The 20,664-nt window shown below is 33.9% G+C and overlaps 1 protein-coding gene and 1 non-coding gene across 2 annotated transcripts in view; one reads left to right on the top strand and one right to left on the bottom strand.

Moving 5' to 3' along the window:
* LOC123674906 (zinc finger transcription factor lin-29-like) overlaps positions 1-20,664 on the bottom strand; it is a 145,610-nt gene that overhangs the window by 119,918 nt on the left and 5,028 nt on the right. The gene's annotated exons all lie outside the window — the stretch shown is intronic.
* On the top strand, positions 8,719-8,832 carry Trnal-caa. The gene is made up of 2 exons: positions 8,719-8,756; positions 8,788-8,832. It is a non-coding gene; the product is annotated as a tRNA-Leu (tRNA).

Raw genomic sequence — 20,664 nt, 5'->3', positions numbered from 1 at the left:
AATTGGATTGAGTGTGTTCCGGTACGGCGAGCTCACTCTCGGTCTGTTATTTTTGCGGTCGAGGATCCAAGACCCAAACAAGATACGTAATCGGCAAAGACGATGTTTCTGCTTCATTGTTTTCTAAAGAGCCAAATATATATGTAGTAGTCCTCAATTGGATGAATACTTGCATTGAAAAGTATGAGGATACTGTTTTGAATAGAGGACAAAGTTATCTTCATGTTTCGATACATTCTGAATGTATTTATACGGGAAACTACTGAACGTATTTTCATGAAATTCAGCACTTATAAGTATTTCACGATGCTGATGAAATCTAAAATATTTTCAAGGCATGAGCACCTCCGGTTTTTCCGGAAATGACGTCAACTTCCGTTTTTCAAATTAGAACACCATTTTTTTATTGCAGAAATAGATTCCTTAGAAAATTTCAAGTTATTTTGATGTAACATTTTTCAGTTTTGGTTGGAAAATTCTCTCTAAGCGGGAAAATTCGAAAAAAAAATCGAAAATAGAGCTCCGCTGAAACAAGAATAACTTCGAGGTTTTTAGATGGAAAATTTTCATTTTTGGGATTTTTCAAGATGTAAGATTGATGTATCCACTTTGAAAATCGAAATCGCGATTCATGATACAAGGGGTGAAAAAATCACTTTCAAAGTTAGGGATGACAAAATCGTGAAAAATCAATTTTTTCAAATTAAAACCCTATTTTTTTATGGCAGATATTGAATCTACGTTAAAAAATAATGTGAGTGTATGCATCACACCCTTGCCCTAAAGTGGATATTTTCTGAGTTATTCACAAAAAACTGTTTTTCGTCTTGAATTTTCAGCTATTTCTTTTCCCTTCACGCCAAAAGGATGAAATTTTCAGGAACTGTTACTTAAACCATGTTTTAGATTTTACTACCCTAATATGCAAGAGAAAAAAGTTACAGGTTGTTCCTAAATAGATGGCGAATTTTGATTCGAATTTGTATCGGAAACCTCTTTATTTCAACTAATCGGCCATCGGTTTTCTCTCCAGTGATAAATAAATAATTCCTTATAAACCAAATGCAAAAACTTACCATGTTTTACATTCTTTTTTTTTTAATGATAGATATCATTAATTACATCTGCCAAATTCCTCTTTATTCAGTAGCATTTTGTGTTTCCTATTAATTTGGTGAAAATTCGTATTAAGTTATAAAATCGATCACTATGCCTAATTTTCTCTTGCATATTAAGGTAGTAAAATCTAAAACATGGTTTAAGTAAAAGTTCCTGAAAATTTCATCTTTTTGGCGTGAAGGGAAAAGAAATAGCTGAAAATTCAAGACGAAAAACAGTTTTTTGTGAATAACTCAGAAAATATCCATTTTAGGGTAGATTCAATATCTGCCATAAAAAAATGGGGTTCTAATTTGAAAAAATTGATTTTTCACGATTTTGTCATCCCTAACTTTGAAAGCGATTTTTTCACCCCCTGTATCATGAATCGCAATTTCGATTTTCAAAGTGGATACATCAATCTTACATCTTGAAAAATCCCAAAAATGAAAATTGTCCATCCAAAAACCTCGAAGTTATTTATGCTTCAGCGGACCTCTATTTTCGATTTTTTTTTCGAATTTTCCCGCTCAGAGAGAATTTTCCAACCAAAACTGAAAAATGTTACATCAAAATAACTTGAAGGGAATCTATTTCTGCAATAAAAAAATGGTGTTCTAATTTGAAAAACGGAAGTTGACGTCATTTCCGGAAAAACCGGAGGTGCTCATGCCTTGAAAATATTTTAGATTTCATCAGCATCGTGAAATACTTATAAGTGCTGAATTTCATGAAAATACGTTCAGTAGTTTCCCGTATAAATATGGGTGAGGTTCCTCGTGAAAGACCCTGTATATGATTCTTTTAATTTTTGGAAGAAACCTTCGTATGGCAATTTAATTTAAACTCACTATAATTTTTTCACAAAAAAATTTTAATTTTTGTTTCATATCATTTTGAAAATTGAAGGGTTTTTCCATCGTATGTCAATTATTTCAATGATGACCAAGTCTGGGTTTTTTGACTGATTTTTATTCAATGACTGTGGAATGTTCCTCCCTTGTTTTCACTATCTTTGTTATGTTATGTTGACTTATTTCATTTTTGAGATACGTTAATCTTACCTTTTATATACTTTTTGGATAATATGTTTTCATTTCTTCGAATGTTATATAAGCCATTTTCGATGATAGAATACATAATGTTTTTTGATGATTTGGATTCTTTTTATGCAGAACGATATTTATTTCATTGATCATTAATATGATTAATGAAAAAAATAATGTTTTGATTTTTTCCATGCTGGTCAGATATGTTGTTTGGAATTATATTTTCATCTGATTCCAGTGACAAAACACAGGTGGTCTTTATATATAGGACTAGAGGTGTAGGGACGCCTCTACTAAATATAATTTTTTACTATTGTCTAATTGGAAGACTTTTCTTCCTTCTGCATGTCACTTTTTTCTTCTATTTGGTTCTTTGAAAGAGGTATTTCTTTCTATCTGTCTTCCTTATTGAGATTTGTATTATGTTTCTTAATTCCCTATTATCTTGCTCTTTCAACGTCTCTATTGTCTTCTTTATTTGTTTGTTAGCTATTTCCTCCATAGTTTCAATTTTCAATTCTTCTCTGATTTGTTGGTTGCTTACATACCATAGGGCGCCAACCGCTGTTCTGATAATTCTATTTAGTGTTGTACTTTGTGACTGAACTTTCTTATTGTCTTTCGTATTATACCAGGCTACTCCTGCTTGGTATTAGCACTATTTTTATCATACTCAGCTTGCTTTCTAAGGAAAGTTCACATTTTGGGTTGAGCCCATGCAATTACTCCGTTTAATTGATATATTGATAAAAAGAAATAGGAAAATGAAATGAATCAATAAAAAAATATACAGACAAAATATATTCCAGAATTTTTTGAGACAAATTAATCGATGACGTTCTACGTAGTTCAATATTTATTTCTCTGTGAATCGATAGTGGAACATCCGTTCAGTATCTCCTGACCTATGAAGTTTCTCGAATATATTTTGAAGAAAAGGATCTCTCCAGAGTAGGTATCAGCAAATTGTAACAGGTAAAATTGGCAATTTCTTCAAGAGTTTATGAATATTTGGAAACAATTTCCAACTACATTCTCCGAGTGTTCATATAGTACGATTTTTTCACACATAAACTTATCAAATTTTAATGGTGTTGGTGTTCATCGATTGTTTGGCGAGTTTTAAATGATTTGTCAAATAATTTTAAGCGTTCTTTCCGCATTCAACCTTTGAAATGTGGAAACATATAGAAAATCTCAATAACCTTCGGTTCTCGACCCCGCCGCAGAGTTCTCGACCATTTTTGTGTTAGTTTTCGACCACTAATAATAGTGGCTGCTCCACTTGAAAATTTTATAAAAAACTTAAGAGCGAGATGAGTGATTAGTACTTACTTTCGTACCGTACCATCGACATTACTATCTATCACTCAGATAAGTTTCAGATGAGGTTATCAAGTAAGAAACACTCGGAACGTAAAAAAAAATTATTTTGCAAAAGTTTCCACTTTCTATAAATATTTCAAAATAGCATCTCATACTTATTTGGTTATTTTGCTCTTAATATTTATTTAGAAACTAATGAGTAAATAAAATATGAAACACCGACCACCAGTGGTCGAGATTTAATTACAATCAAATTGGTTCTCGACCGCGAATAAATAAAGGGTAGAAATAAGTGTTTCAACGTTAATTCGGTGGTCGCAAACTAATATTCAGAAAGTAGATATATAAATGAATCAGAGTATCGAAAAAAAAACGAAAATGATCCAACAGAAATATATCGGTTGAAATAAACAATTATTGAAGTAACATATTGGTTCTCGACCACTTTGGTCGAGAAATAAAAGATACAAATTTTCCAATAGCAGTTCGCGACCGCCGAATATTGAACAAAAAAATATACATTTATTTGCTTTTTGATTGAAATACACTCGAAAATATATCTTATAGTTGATATGGAACGAAATATACACACATAATTCATTTAAAATAAGAAATAATTACTATTTTCTGGTCATATATCACAAAGCACTTTTCTAAGAGAGGACGAGAAAGAACCCTTTTCTATGATAGACGATTATAAACTAATTTTTAGCGCGAAAACTTTGACCTATACCACTACTATGCAAACTATCTTGGAAGGGTAGAATGATAAATTTTTATTATTATTTTATCTCAAATCACGGAATGGTCGAGAACCAGTGCCGGTCGGCTAACCAGTGCATTTACCCTACGCAACATTTGAAAAATATTACAAGAAAAATGCCCCGGTATGTGGTTAAATTATTATATTTTGGTATATTGTTATGCAGTCGTTTTATTCAAAGACTATTCCATCTCAGACCAACTTCCTCCCCTAATCATCAACCTCTTGTGCTGAAATATGTGTCGAATTGCGGCAGTACCACTTCCCCCATCATCCTTCAATCCGTGAACCGACCGAAAGCTCCATGCACCTTTCTTCGATACTTAACATATCGTACTTCGGGCAGCACTTGATGTGGGAGAGCGCACCGTCCTAGAAAAACCAGTTACGGCTTACAGAACCCGCACCAAGCGCGTATAGTATTAATTCCACCTATAATAATCTCTTCTTTCGTTCCTATCTAGAAGTCCAACAAACCGGCGCGCAACGGTACATTCGAGAGCTTCAGAGTTGTCTGGTCTAAACTCTCTTACCTGATTAGTTGAGGAATTTCTTCTCTTTCAGCTCTATTCTTCCCTCCACCTTCATGAGCTATGCCGTGTGGTGGGCGATCTACGAGTTCACGAACGATCTAGAAGGCGCCATTTTAAAAAATACGATCTGTAGGATTTGGGAAGAAAGAGAGCGAGCGCTATATGCAGAACGACTTTTCGCCGATTTTGGCTACAATTTAATTTGATGTCACCCATGCACAGACAGCTTGGAATTGGTAAAATGGCAAGAAGAATATCCTAGGCTAATCGCCCAAACAGGGCCCCCGCAAGGGACATCAACGCCCGCGTGCGGAACATATTTTGGCGCCCCTTAAAGGGGGGAGGTGAAGAAAAGCACTGCTGGATAATCGGAAATTTTTTTTTTTTAGGTTTGTTAAGAATTCAGTGTAGAATCGTTGAAAATCTATCAGCAACCTTCATTGCCTTAAGAACTTTATGGTGTTAGTTGTAATATAATATAATACATTTCAAATGTGTTTCAAAACTTAAGCTGTATTTTTCTATAAATTATTCATAAAGGCATAAACATTTAATTAGGATCAATCCAGAAATTGAATAGATGTTTGTCTAGATTTGGCTGTTGCAAATTCTTTTATATTATCAATCAATCAATTTTATCGAGTATCTTTTGCTGTATATCTAAGATTGCCAATCCAGGAAATCTTTCTTATGACATGGTAAAGTTTAAATAGCTTTTAATTTAGTGAATGATCTCTTACCAGAAGCAACATACACAGGTAAAGTGAGAAGGATTCTTGAGGCAATACTAAGATTCGGTAGAGAAGAAGTTAGATTATTTTCAAAAATATATTGTAGAATTTCAAAAGGATTTTCGCTTCAGATAATGAGAACAATCTTAGGGCTTTCATCTCGTTGAATAAATCATTTTCTTTCACGTCAGCGTCTTTTTTTCCTGATCAGTTAGCATTTGTGGAAGAGCATGGCAGCATTTTAATAGAAATTCTTCATTCAATAGAAGAATATCTCAAATAAAACAAAAAACGTTATCGTAATCAGATATCATATCAAACCCACTATTTAAGGAACTTAGTGTTGGATCAATTATTTTCAAAAAGAAATTTTTGGATCTTGAGGTGCCTCATCCGTCTGTTCATAATCGAACAATTTCGGTTTATACTTTCGTCTTACAGTATATAACAGAGAAAAACCTTCTCTATTATCTTATCTATCTCAAGAACAGTCGCTAGTTTTCCAGCTTCCGCATGTTTTTCCTCGAGAACATTATCATCCCTATAATTTTTGAAATGATCAACTAAATTCTTCAAATAGTTTTGGCACACTATCTATGACAATCTATGTCAATCACTACACTTTACATTATTTTGCTTACAATATTAATCTGGAATGAACATCCAGCTTGGAATTGGTAAAATGGCAAGAAGAATATCCTAGGCTAATCGCCCAAATAAAAATTCTCGATTGTGTTATTAGAAGACTAACAAGAAAAGGTGCATGAAATCAGGAGCTTTTGAGTCCTCGTTCTTTCAAGCGCCCATAGAGAACATTTATTATTAATATGGGCGAGCGCTGAAAATTTCCTATTTTGTTTGAATTTTCTATGATTCTGATGATGCGATCAACACGAAATTCTGCATAAAGCTGAAAATTGTTCTATTATATTCACTTGCAAAATCTCATATCTTGAGATCTCTTCTCATTGATATGATACTTTTTTCGATATTCTACATGAATTTTCTGTGGTTCTGATGATGCTGCCGAAATTCTGCACCAGTGCACCAATCTTGGAATTACTATTCTAAATATATACGTACTTTTTACACAATCATTCAATACATTCTAAATTGAAAGTACAGGGTCGTATCTAGGGCGCGGCAAAGGTGGCCCTTGTCACGGGCGCAAGGACCGTAGGAGCGCCCAAAGGTATTAAAAAAAATTTTTTGAGCGATACCGAGGAATCTGGATTCTGGAAACATTTAAAATATGGCTAGCCTTACCTAGAATTTGATTACTAAGCCTAAAATAATTACAAGATCAACAAAACTTTAACTAAAGGTAAGAAACAATATAAATATGGATATGTTCAAACGTATAGTAATCTAGTCATAAATATTTCTGTCGGGTGTCGGCATGTTCAAAGGTGCCGCATTTAGATCATAAATATTACGGTTGCGCGTCGGCATGTGTGCTAACCCCTATTTTCACGAGTTTTTTGCGCTTCATCAAGCTTGGGGACTGTGGTATTTCTTCGGCAAACGGTACCATCTATTTTTGTGTGAAGTGCGGCTTCTTTTTCTTTGATATAATTTTATAACGATCGGTTTTTTATATCTTCAGGAGTTATCTTTTTATACGTACATGAAATGTGTATTTCAATGGTTTAAATGAAAATACGTAAATATTGTATACAGAATGTTTATGAATAGTTGCGCAGAAAATTAAGTGGTGATTTCTTATCAAAAATTGAGTGGGTCTTTTATATAAACTTTTTTTCAGCCCCTTCCTGCTTATTATAGCCCTAAAGGTGTTGCACAAAAAGTAGTTTTAAATTTTTTCTTGAAAACCAAAATATTCACTGAAATTAAATTGAGCTGACATTTTATGCGGGCAAAAAGCATTCAAAAAAATTGTTGGTGGTGTTTCACAATAACTTTTTCTTCATTCATATTTTACAATAAGAACATAAATTTAGGATAGACTGATCCATACTTAACGAATAATGTCTCTTGTAGTTTCATTGAAATTCACGGTTTTTGAGAAAAAAATCAACAGATATATAATACGCCTGAATTGTGGAAAGTACCTCATATTTATCCAATAGGCGGATATCAAAACGATATTCATTTCGAGAACTGGTAAAAATATAAAATAAATGTTAAAAAAAAAATTACAATTTTTTCACAATTTAAAAACAAATTTTCGGGGGCCATCTGGAGGCTCAAAAAAAAGTTAATATGAATAGTACCTTGATGCGGCTCTGACAAAGGTGAATGAATGATTTCAAAGGATAATTTTAAGAAAAAAGTTCTATAAACAACTCAATTGAATTTTTCTTGAATTCTCTATGGTTTCAATCATGTGATCAGGTTGAAATTTCGCAAGAAGCTCAAAATTATTTTTTTAAATCATCTCCCAAAATCTAAACGCGATCAATATGATTTTTTGCATGATACTTCAAATTATCATTCAAAATCCAAATGCAAATTTTCATTTCGATCGAATATGCTATTTTGAAAAGCAAAATTTCGAACAGCCATATTCAAGGAACCCCTAATCTACAATTTAGCTGCGACATTCAAATCGGAACGTACCCTGCAGATTTCATGTTTCTAGATCATACCGTTCGATAATAATTATGTATGTGTACCTACACGAATTTGAAACAGGTTTCATCATCAGCGAGTCGAAGCTAATGGTTTGAGACCATTTCCGGTTCAAAATTCGAAAATCACAGAATATGTGACAAAATGATGGACCTAGATGGCCGCTCAAAAATTAAAATTTTCACGTTTGGGAATGAATATCATCGGGTGGTTTTCTCATCTAGATAGAATAACAGACATCGGTATAATAACAAAATAAACCATAGCTCATTATATAGGTTGTATTTATATACTGTTCTGTGTTCTCGTAGGTCGCTGAAATAGACGAATGCTCAAAAGCAGCAGAACCAGGCCAGTGTTTTTTTTATTTTTTATTAAAATTATCTTCTTTACTCTTTAGTGCCGAACAGATTGTATTGAATTTAACCACTAAATCTAAAAGTGATCATTTATTGAATAAGTTCGGCTCGAAAATTACAAATTTATAATATGATGTTATGTCCAGATGAATCCGATATGCATCTAAAATCTGTGAAAATATAAGAATAACCTGCTTATATGTAAACCATTTTGAGATATCATTTGGCTTTACATCGAATAGCTGTATAGTTCGATGTGATACACATGTCAGGATGGCCGAGCGGTCTAAGGCGCCAGACTCAAGTGACACTTGCCTGCATTGCAGGTTTCGGGCGTTCTGGTCCTCTCTGAGGGCGTGGGTTCGAATCCCACTTCTGACAAATTCTTTTGAAAAAGTTATGAACTTTTTTTTGTGTAAGTTGAAAGACGTAGCCTGACATAACATATTATATAGACAATGTAGGTAGGTAGCAAATAGCTTTGTTATCTATATCTATTTTATTGACAGAAAACTAAGTAATTTTTATTACTATTCAAAAAGAACTGAGTAACTCTTATAAACGGATTACTCCATTTCCATATGAAAGATGAAATGTAAAAAGACCTTTCATTACTAAAAGTCATTATGTTCGTTTCAATTCCAGTTATTTAGAGAATAATCTCAATACTGGATAGTCAACCTATAAATTTCAATACATACATTTTTCGCATGATTATACAATTCAGTTAAATATTTCATTCACATCAGTATAATTCTGAAATAAAATCTCAGGGGTTTGACCATTTCCGAAGCAGCAGAATGCTGAAAATACTCCTTTAGCTTGAATGATCAGTAAGGATCATTGTATAGATACACTTTTTTGAGCCGTATAATATGTTCTATTTGTTTATCATAGTATTTGTTTATTTTTCTAAAATAATGGCTAATTTACATATACTTTCACAGAATATACCATATGTGTATAATACATTGAAAAAGCTCATTCACAATATTTGTTTACAGCTATTTAATATACTTACTAATATGAACACTATAACTACCTATACACTATAATTTCAGTTCAATTAAAATACCTACCACACCTACATGAGTGCACTTATGCTTTTTTATGATAAAAATGTGTAATTTGCAAACGAAAAACCCAAATCTTAATTTCTAAATATGTTCGAGACTCGAGAGTAGTTTACACAAAAATCACATCCTCAAATCTAGGTAGTCTCCTATTTCCATCCTGAGTACGTTCCTGTATATATAAATATTTATTGTTATAACTATGACCATTCATCATTTTGACTCTGTTCTTTTCAACATTTTATTAACCATTTTCAATTATCTTCATCGCGTCGTGAAATCATGAAGCTTCATAGTAAGACACACATTGCGATTATTTATTCTCGGATTTCCTATCGAATATGACTTATTATTATTATTCATTTATCGAATTGGTGAGAGAGGAGAAGATACTACCACCATTGTGTGTCTAATAATAAAGTTAACAGTAATTGATGGCAATTTCTCGATGGTAGTTATTAATCAGATATTCTCCGCACAAAATTATTTTTTTTTCCAAGGGCAGAAAGTATTATCAACTATTTTGCGATTGCGAAATTTCTGTTAGAGTTAGAAGTGATTTCTTTGTATCAGAATTAAATGAAACGATAGTATCTTGAGAATTCCACTTCCTATCGAAAAAAAGTAATAATAATAAATAGGTAACGGCTATAGCAGGCGCTAGCAGGGCCACCGCCAGGAGCGGCATACCGGAAAATTTGCCGGGGCGCCAAATTGTAGGGGTTCAGAGTCAGTTAATAAAACAAGACTTTTTGCACCCTTAAGAACCACGTCTTCTTTTCACTATAAACTTATGAATAGAGCGTCGTACTTTAAAAAAATGCAGGACGTTTTTAAATTGTGACGCATTCGAGTGCATACCAACAACTAGATGAAGAACAACATTTGAATCTTTTCAAAATTTAAGAAAGGACAATCTCTATTACCAATTAAATATCAGAAAATTTAATTAGGATCATATTATACTTCAGGATTCCTTCCGCAATCGAATGGAAAAATCCCCAAATAATGGACAACAATAATTGTAATTTTACTTCGAAAATTCAATTCAAGTTCCAATTCAATTATCAAAACTTGGTATTTCCTCAAAATCATTGAGAAACGTTGGAACAAAGTATTCGATTCATCAGTTTGAATTTTCATATAAACGAATTTTCATTTGCCAGACTCGTTTTAATGTGCAGAACCTGGACTAATAATCATGACATAAAAAATGATATTTGTAATTTTCTTCAATATTTCATTTTACTGCAACTTTAGTGATGAGTGATAACTTATAGGAGTAATTCGTATTATGAGTTCTCATTTCCCTACACTTCTATAACGTTTTCTCGATTTCAGTGAATTTTGGTGATGAGTGAAGTTGCAATTTTAGAGAGATCTATACCTTGGCTTCCTCAGAACTTCATCAACATTCAATACTTAATCAAATATTATATAAAATCTTCGATGGTGTCATCTCATTCTTGAAAATCCTTCTATTTTGAAAAATATCCTTGAATTTGAAAGATATACCTATATGAATTTGAATAATTCTTTTCTTCGATGATTACAAATGCCATCCCTTTCCTTGATCAGAATGGATATCCTCGTTAATCTCAGTCATATTTCTCTACGATATGAACCTATTGATCAAGGATAGATGTTCGATAAGCTATTTTTAAGCTATAGTAATTGTGTTGCCGTAAACGCTCAGATCTATCCTTTTTTTCTGCTATCTGAACCAACCCAAACATCTTCAAACACATTTCAAGTTATCTTTGTTTCGTAATCGGTAATTTAATGATTGCGTATAACCTACTGAATCATATATTGAACTTTCTGAATGAAAAAAATCTCTTATCGGAGTCCATGAACAAAAAAGATGATTCAAGAAATTGCAAATGCTAAAAGCTTTCTAACAATATATTAAATTATTGTTTGCCAGAATGAGCACATATTTTGTAACATTTTCCCCAAGAACATTCAGATAATCTTCAAGTTCTGTAAAAGTGCGTTTGTTTTTATTTACTTACATATCTATTATAATTCTTGAAAACTTGAAATGAGGAAAACACATACACGAAGTTAGGAGCTTTTGCGCGCTCGTCATTCATGCGCCAATTGCACTTTTGGAAATCGCATAACTGTTTATAGATATATTTGTGCTCTCCAAAGGGTGTAATTGCCACAGGAATGAACGAGAGCTCAAAAGCTCCTTGATTCATGTAGGTGCTTTCCTCATTTTTTTTCGATATTCTGCTTGAACGTTTTATTGTTACGACGACGCTATTAACGCAAAATGCATCATGAAGCTTGGAATTGTTATAATTTATACAGGGTGAGCCACGGTCGATGGTACCCTAGACTTTTACGGAGAACGGAAGGTACGATTTTATTGGAAATTTGGTACTAACAACTTCGATATTTCAAATGGAACACCCTGTATATTATTACTTTTTTCAGTTTGCCGTAGCCTCCTTAATATGTATGTGTTAACTTCCTTGTTCCTATCTCTAGAGGTTTTCCATAATGTAATAGATCGATTTACTTCTTTGTTTGCGCAGACTGTTTACTCAATGAAAATAGCTTAGTTTTCTTTGGATGCTATCGAGTTATGAAATAATAAATAATAATTTATTCATTTTTTTTTTCAGTTCTTTATATGTGGGAAAGAGTACAAAACATGGTCGGGAGAATGCCAGCACAAAAGTTGAAGTTGTCCGTGCTCATATGGCATTCTCTCGACCCAGAAATTTTTTTTTACCGATATACATATTTTTCAAACAATTGACACATTAATGATAATTAGAAATAAAAGAAGTAGAGGGGGACCGATCGGAAACAAAACTATCACAATAATTACTAAATGCAGTAGGGCAACAATTGGGAGCTTGACTGGAAAACAAGTCAAGCTCAAGCCAAGTAGCTTGAAAATCAAACCATGCCGTGCATCCCTATGACTGAAGGACAGAATCGAATTTCATGATGTATAGGTCATCAGCGAATCGAACCTTATCGTTGTAGGCCATTCCCGGTTCAAAATTCGAATGTTACAGACATTCAAAGACAGTCTTTGAAAGTATGTACGAGTATACACTCTTCCTCAATTCCAAAACTAGCGAATGGATGTCATTACTTCCACAGGTTGATTTAGTTCAGCTCAGAGCATTTGGGTTTCATTGAAATCGAATAAATAAAAAAAGGTTATTGTAATTCCACTCCGACGAAAAATGGATAAAAGAATTGAGTCGTTATATTTATACCTACGTGTATCTCCTAATAAACTATGAAGACAGTTCGTTTTATAATCGTTAAACTACACTCATAGGAATAACATGCACTTATTAATAAAAAAAATTCAAATGCACAAAAATATGTATTGAATCTTTTGGTGAGATCTGCTGAATGTTTCATTCAGTGTATCAAGCTGTCCTGTACTGATTTTATAACCTGAGAATTCTCGTTGAAAAGTAATAAAATGACTGTATAGTACCTAAAGAACCATATAACCTCAGGTCCTTAAATTATCCTCTTAGATCTGCAAGCGATCTCTCTACATACGATAACAAACTTAATAACGCCGAATAAAAGCAAAACAACTTCTTGCCGCGATCATTTATATAATATAAAACCATCTATTAATCTAAGTCATATGCCCAGTCCGGAATAAAAAGAAAAGGAGGCGTGCGATTCTATGCGCAACATACGGTATTTGAACTTGAGACCTTTAACTTCGATGTCAAACTACTTCCATCTGTGACCGTTACACCCCTCGGTGTAAGAACTTTTTCTCTTGTTCGCGCGGCGTGGTTGAATCGACACCGAGAGGCCTCAGGTAATTCCTATTTAACCAGCTTGCGTATGAGTTATATCCATTGGTTGATCTGATGCGAAATATATGAGGTTTTTTTAATGGATTTCATGATAGATCTCGATGTAGGTAAAATATTTGTTGAAAATATTTGCATCAAGAAGATCTACTTCTAACTGCCTTCACGGGAAAACTATGCCTTAAGTTTCTTGAAGGTACTTCAACGTAAAATTATGGAATCAAGAAAAATAACAGGCAGTTGTGATTGGAAATCTTCAGAGATCCACCTATCAGGAGAACTGAATCGACTTCTGCCCATCTCACCACCCCAGTTTCAGATGCATTCTGATACATGAAGCTGAAACCTGCCGAAGGTCCAGGGTTAGAATGAAGCCATGTGGAAAGCAGCTCAATAATTCTTACACCGTAGGTCTACGGCTCGTAGAAAGCCATCAAAGGTCGTCAAATTTGAGGAATAGGAATATAAAGCCGCTATATGAGGTTCGTAAAGTCATTTCTGGAGCTGGAGCTGGACATGACAACATTCGAGACGTCGTTGGCAATGCTGAGGAGGCTCATATCGAAAAGAATGCTACGACTCCACAAATTCAAGAACCTAGGAGAATAATAACGTGACTTTCTCCGACTCCTGAAGGTGTTGCGCAAGATCCTCAATGAGGAATAAAATAAAATGGATAAAATCTATGAATGAATCATTTACCTTGAAGATGAATTTCACAGAAACTATCTCGAATTCCAAGTTTCTCAGTCAAGAGTATCTGATCGATAACAAGTTGTAAAACTGAAGCCCATACAAAAAAACATCTGGCTACAGAATGGAAACATCACTAATAACGAAGTGGCAATCGAAGAAAACCAAGAATATGGCGACAATAAGACCAACAATACACAAATGAATGCTAGGGAACATTCAATAGTTGATTTGGTATCAGTGAAAGTCGAGCAATAACCAAACATATATGCTGCATCCGTCGACAATCTGGCATAATGACAAGAACAAGAGGAGATGTTAGGGCGTTTATCTGCTACAATCAAAAGATGCTTCCCAGAATTCGAGAGCACTGAACTACTAAATTCATCTATTCTGCCAAGATTGAGGACATGGAAAAACTCTTCCAACTACCCAAATTTCTTCCTGACGACCAGAATCTCATAGCATTGCACCTTATCATTTTGTGAGCAGTCTTCTCAATAGCAACATTACTAGGGCTAAAGGCATAATGCAGGCATCAGCAACCAACACAAAAAAAACTACATAATAAACCACATTGGCAGAAGGAGAGAAGCCAAAGTAAAAAACCTGAGATGGCTGGCACAATTTGCGAAAGGCCCCTCCTCGAGAAAATTCCAAAAAATGGCGAGGATAACGATTGATTGTCATCGACAAAATACAAGTTATAATCTGAATAATAAAGGTTCTTAACAATTTTCGAACAAACTCCAACAAACACTGAATGTATACTTCGAAAGACTGAGAATTTATATGGAGAGCTTGAGAGCTATAAACGAAAACATGATAATATGAATTTTGAAAAACCTATCACCGTTTCAAACAGACAGGAGATTGAAGCAATAAAATCATACACTCTTTACAAATATACAAATCAAAATTATTCCAACTATAAAAATTTGAGGCACTGACTTGGCATTACGAGCTTATATGTGTTCATTCATGCACCTCTTTCGCCCACGCCCTTGGAGGCCACAACATCTTAATATATCTATCTTAATGATGGGTCTGGTAATAAAATTCTCTTCAAATTTTGCAAGAACATTCGAACGGTAAGTTGTCAGATCTATTGTTGAGAAAATATTTGGGCATTTTTTTTTTAATTTTCTGTGGATCTAGTGACGCGACCGTTATGAAATTATGTACACAGCGTTATTTGTACATCCACAAGAAAAATTTCAACTCAATCGGATCTCTTGCTATTAAAATAGTAAGCTTTTCTATAAAATTTCTACAATTATACAGATGCGATCAACAAGAAATTTTGCAACTAGTTTGAAACTGTTATTCTTCATTTGTACCCACACAAATTGGCTGCAGAGAAAAAATTTCTCATTGTTTATGAGGATTATAGAGAAACTGTTCATCAAAATCCATTCTAATTCCAGAAAAAAAATTAATTAAACTCGTAGTAATTCCAGCCAACTATCTCCTTATAATTTGAATTTCTGAAACTCGTAGTAATTCTAGCCAACTATGTATCTCCTTATAATTCGAATTTCTAAAGACATAGATCAAATTAGAAAAAGGCGAGAAAGATGAAATTTCAAAACCCACTTTTTTCCCGCGTATGAACACGATCAGATTACGGATTTCATCTCCGGAAAGACGGCACCGGTCTAAGTCTTCAATAAACGCAACATATGTTAGTTCAAGAATAATTAATCCCTACGCAAAAATAACCCGAGTTAACAAACTCTCATAGAGAAAAATAAATCGCTCGGAGTGAGCTAGAGAGAGAAAGGATGAGAGACGCGAAAAAATAAACGAAAGTAAAAAATGTATACACTTGGAAGAGACCATAACCTATCCCAGCGCAAGCTGAGTTATTTCAGTTAAAGTAGGCTGTAAAAGAACGCAACAAGATAAAAAAAACACATGCAAATAAAGTACTGTAGAAAGAAACCTTTGGGTCAACGTACTTCGGTTGTGAGGCTGTCTCTGTCCCCCGCACTGTACTGAGAGAGTTCAGGCATAGGCGTAGGTGAGGATGGGAGAGTTAAGACGAAAAAATTAAGGATGTTTTTTACTTGTAGCTAGAAAAAATTTGATTATGTATTCGGAGAGGTGCCAATCAGAATCTAGAGAAATTGAGCATTGGAATTTCGAAAAAGACGACCTTTTATAAATTTTGACAAGAAAACAGTTAAATTTAGTATTTTTTCACTTAACTATAAAAATGCCACATTAAGATTTAACCAAGTTAGATAGTCCAAAATAAGTAAATTGATAGATATGAGCAAGGACATATTTTTCCAGGGGAAAGGCAGGCTATCATTTTGCCAAATGTCTGTTATTTTCGAACATATAGCCTTAAAGGTTTCTTTAACCGATTGGGTTCGACTCACTGATGCAGAATTTGAGGTCAAAAGCAATTCTGTCCGTCTGTCCACCATTTTTAGACAACTGACTGTGCTATATACTTCTTCCATCTGATCAAAATGAAATTTAGAAATCCGTTGCAAAATGGTAAAACGAGAGTTCTTGCAAAAATTCGGTGCGGATCTTATTATAGGAAAAAAATTCTGAAATTTCGATAAACTTACGGCCGGTTTCTGAAAGGCCAATCAACGTAAAATTCAACTTAACAGCTGTCAATTCTATGGCCAAGCGTCATTTGGGTTGCTGAAAGTAAGGTTAACTCCTTTTATTTGAACATTCTGCGTCACTTTGGGTTTATGAAATGCGGTTTAATTTTTTTTTCAAGTTAAAAGATCCAGATAACATAGATAAGTTAATTTTACACTGTACAACATTTCGGAAACCAAAATGGATATGACATCGCTGTTAAGTTGAATTTATATTAGTTGAACAAAGATTTGATCAGTCTTTTAGAAACCGGGGGTATTTGTATATTTAGATTCATTTACACGAGAAAAAAAAAGTATCTCTGATCTGATGAATCATAGAATATCTTTCGGAAGATGAACAGATTTGTTTAGAACATTTTTGATATTAGAAGGGAGGGTCGAAGAAATACAAAGATGTAATAGGAGGCAAATTTTCTTGTTTTTTTGCAAGATGATGCAGACCTAGTTTAAAAAAAAGTAAATTTCAGAAAAAGATCAATTTCATTCGAAATGAACAAATTTCTTCCATAATTTGGTGTCGATATACAATTATGACATATGTTTAATAAAAAAGAAAAAGTCTAAGCCTTCAAGGGTACATTCTTCGTCCCTAAGGAAATTTTTTCTAAAAAAAAAACTTCGAATTGAAATTTTATGATCTCATCGCATATCATCAGTCCTGAATGTTTTGACTTGCATTCAAAATATGTGAAAAATTGAACAATAGCGCAAACCTTCTGGCTGCACGTCAATGTTTTTCTCTTTTTCGAACATATCGACTAGGCTAGGAGTAAATATGACCATTTGGAATTTTGTTTTCCAGATTATTTCATAAGTACTAATGCGATCGGCATTTAGATGTGAAATAAGAATTTCAAGCTTTCTGCAAAATGTTCATCGCGTGACCAGAACAAAAAACTGGAAGAAAAATATCGAAAAAAAACGAATTTTCCAAGCAGACCCGACTGATTTGAAATTTGTGAAAAACAATAACAATTTCAAGCTCGATGCATACTTTATATTAATTGGTAACCTCAACCATAGAAAATACAGACAAAATATCTAAATGAAATATACAATATTTCTGTACACAACATCCAATAAGGTTGAAATTTTACTGGTAGCTATAAAATGATCATTTGAATGTTCACACCGAATTTCAATTAATCGTTTCATCGATATTCCTTATCTAGATAAAATAACCGACAACGATGACATTATAATAAATACATCCATATAATAATAGATATGAGAGTATGAGGTATGAGTATGAGTTCTGTGATTTTCGATATGCTCAGCACTCAAAAGCTTTTGACATCAAGTTCGTTTTTCCCTTAAATATTTTTCAAGTCACGAATTGTATAAACATCAATTACTCAAGAGTCAACATAGTACAAAAAAAATGTCAAGAAATTTCCTTACTAGAAGCAACTCAAAAAAAGAAATATATAATAATAAGTCGTCATCTTTCATCAAATATAATTCATCTCACTAACCGGTATTATGCTGAAATCTCTGAGTGTCGAATCTTGAAACACCTTTTCGTATTTCTCGATGTCGCGCGCCACTGTCTTATATGTATACATGCACAGCCTCCTTATAGTTAACAGATTCTGTGTAGGGTAGGTCAATGTATTTCGTCGTCGTTTTATTTCACTTATGCTCCGTACACTCCATCGAGTTCTTTTGACTTTTTTCTTACGTACGAAGCATGTTGGTTCTTCGGTTCTATCTTTATAAAACCCACAGGCATCGTCCAAACTATCAAGGTTCATTTGCCGGGCGCAACTCCATTAGATTTTCCGGAAAAATCTAATTGTCAGAGTAATTGGTTTATTGAATCTTTGTGCTGCTCGCAGATATTGGTAGTCCAGACCACACAGGATGGATTGGATGAATGAATAAGAGACGCCCCTGTTTTACAATTTTCCGACAGCATTGGAATTTTTTACTCTCAAAATTTGGGTTTACCAAAATTTAAAAATTGTAAAAGAGTCCTTACTTTTTAAATAGTTTTATTTCGTGCGAAATCGATGATCAAATATGTTTTTATCATATTATGATGTCGATAATAATATAATAATTTTATGTAATATAAACGCTAATGATCTAGTTGCGTGTATTTAATAAAAAAAAATACTGATAATGTTTTCCTGAATTATGAATACTATAAATAATATATTTAACAATAGTTTTTCTAAATTGCATTGCTTTGAGATCAAAATCCTAGTTAGGAAGTAATGCCTAAAGGTAGGTAGATATAAGTACAGGGTGTTTTTTTCAGAGCTATAGAACATTAAATTGCAATAAAAAAACGATGGATTATTCGATTGACATGAATTTTATTTATCCGCAAGATAATCTTGTGGCATTATATCCTAAGTATGATTTCTGGCATATGACCGCTACGGCTGGCTCGGATGTAGTCCAATCTGGACGTCCAATTTTCGATGACTTTTTCCAACATTTGTGTCCGTATATCGGCAATAACACGGCGAATGTTGTCTTCCAAATGGTCAAGGGTTTGTGGCTTATCCGCATAGACCAATGACTTTACATAGTCCCACAGAAAGTAGTCTAGCGGTGTTAAATCACAAGATCTTGGAGGCCAATTCACAGGTCCAAAACGTGAAATTAGGCGATCACCAAACGTGTCTTTCAATAAATCGATTGTGGCACGAGCTGTGTGACATGTTGCGCCGTCTTGTTGGAACCACAGCTCCTGGACATCGTGGTTGTTCAATTCAGGAATGAAAAAGTTAGTAATCATGGCTCTATACCGATCACCATTGACTGTAACGTTCTGGCCATCATCTTTTTTGAAGAAGTACGGACCAATGATTCCACCAGCCCATAAAGCGCACCAAACAGTCAGTTTTTCTGGATGTAACGGTGTTTCGACATACACTTGAGGATTAGCTTCACTCCTAATGAGGCAGATTTGTTTGTTGACGTAGCCATTCAACCAGTAGTGCGCTTCATTGCTAAACGATAAAATGGACGTAGTGCGCGATACGTATTCCTCACAGAACCATTATTTTCGAAATAAAATTGCACTATTTGCAAGCGTTTTTCAGGCGTGAGTCTATTCATGATGAATTGCCAAACCAAACTGAGAATAAATCACTTGACAGCTTTTAAATCGGTCGCCATCTTGAACAGAAATGCCAACTTAAAGTTATATACCTCGAAAAAAACACCCTATATTACTGTATTATGCACCTAGAAGAAAGAGAGAGGGAAACCGATAGAGAAATACTCTGGTAGAATCTTCTGCAGATGGATCACGCCAAAGAGCTCCTAATAGATACCGCAAAATCTAAAAATTATTTGAATCGCAATAAGACCATGCTACACCCTTCTCACTTTCTATCGCTTTAGGAAGCACCTTATAAGAAGATCGTTATCAGAAACTTATGAGTTTAGATTCTGTGGGGAAGAAGAAAAAACTCTTGGTCACCTGGTCTCAGAATGACCAAACCAAACGCAAAAAATGCTACCAAAGAGAAATTTGTAGACCCGAGAATGTAACCTTCTTGAAACCATCCTTCGAGTTAATTAGAACTCGAACTGAAAGACGAGCTGTAGATGGTGCAGTAGTGAGAACAACTTTGATGGGGGCACAATAGACCTCTAAGTCCCGGTGCAAAGTAACCAGTAATCAGTAATCCAGGGGATGTGACTAAGTGAAGATGCATTTACGAAAAATATTTATTCTTATACCTATCAAATTTTCTTATTCATGGAATCTTCATTTACGTTTAACGCCGTTTTGACAACAATGTCGAAATATTTCATATCCATGTGAATTTCTGTTTGAGTGGTTGTTCCTCGACACATCGCTCATTTCTTCAGGAATTCTGAATTTTTCGGAAATAGTTTCAAGCGATAAAGCTGTACTCAATGCAAATTACATAGGTATTCATTCGTAATAAATTCGAGTAGTTTATCGAACAGAATTACCCAATGTACACACAATAGATCTGACTAGATTGAAATCCACTATTCAGTTTGTTTAGTTATTTG

This window comes from Harmonia axyridis, chromosome 3 (assembly GCF_914767665.1).
Source record: "Harmonia axyridis chromosome 3, icHarAxyr1.1, whole genome shotgun sequence".
NCBI lineage: Eukaryota > Metazoa > Arthropoda > Insecta > Coleoptera > Coccinellidae > Harmonia > Harmonia axyridis.
Note: the sequence above shows the minus strand (reverse complement) of the source record. Positions and strands in the feature narration are given on the sequence as shown.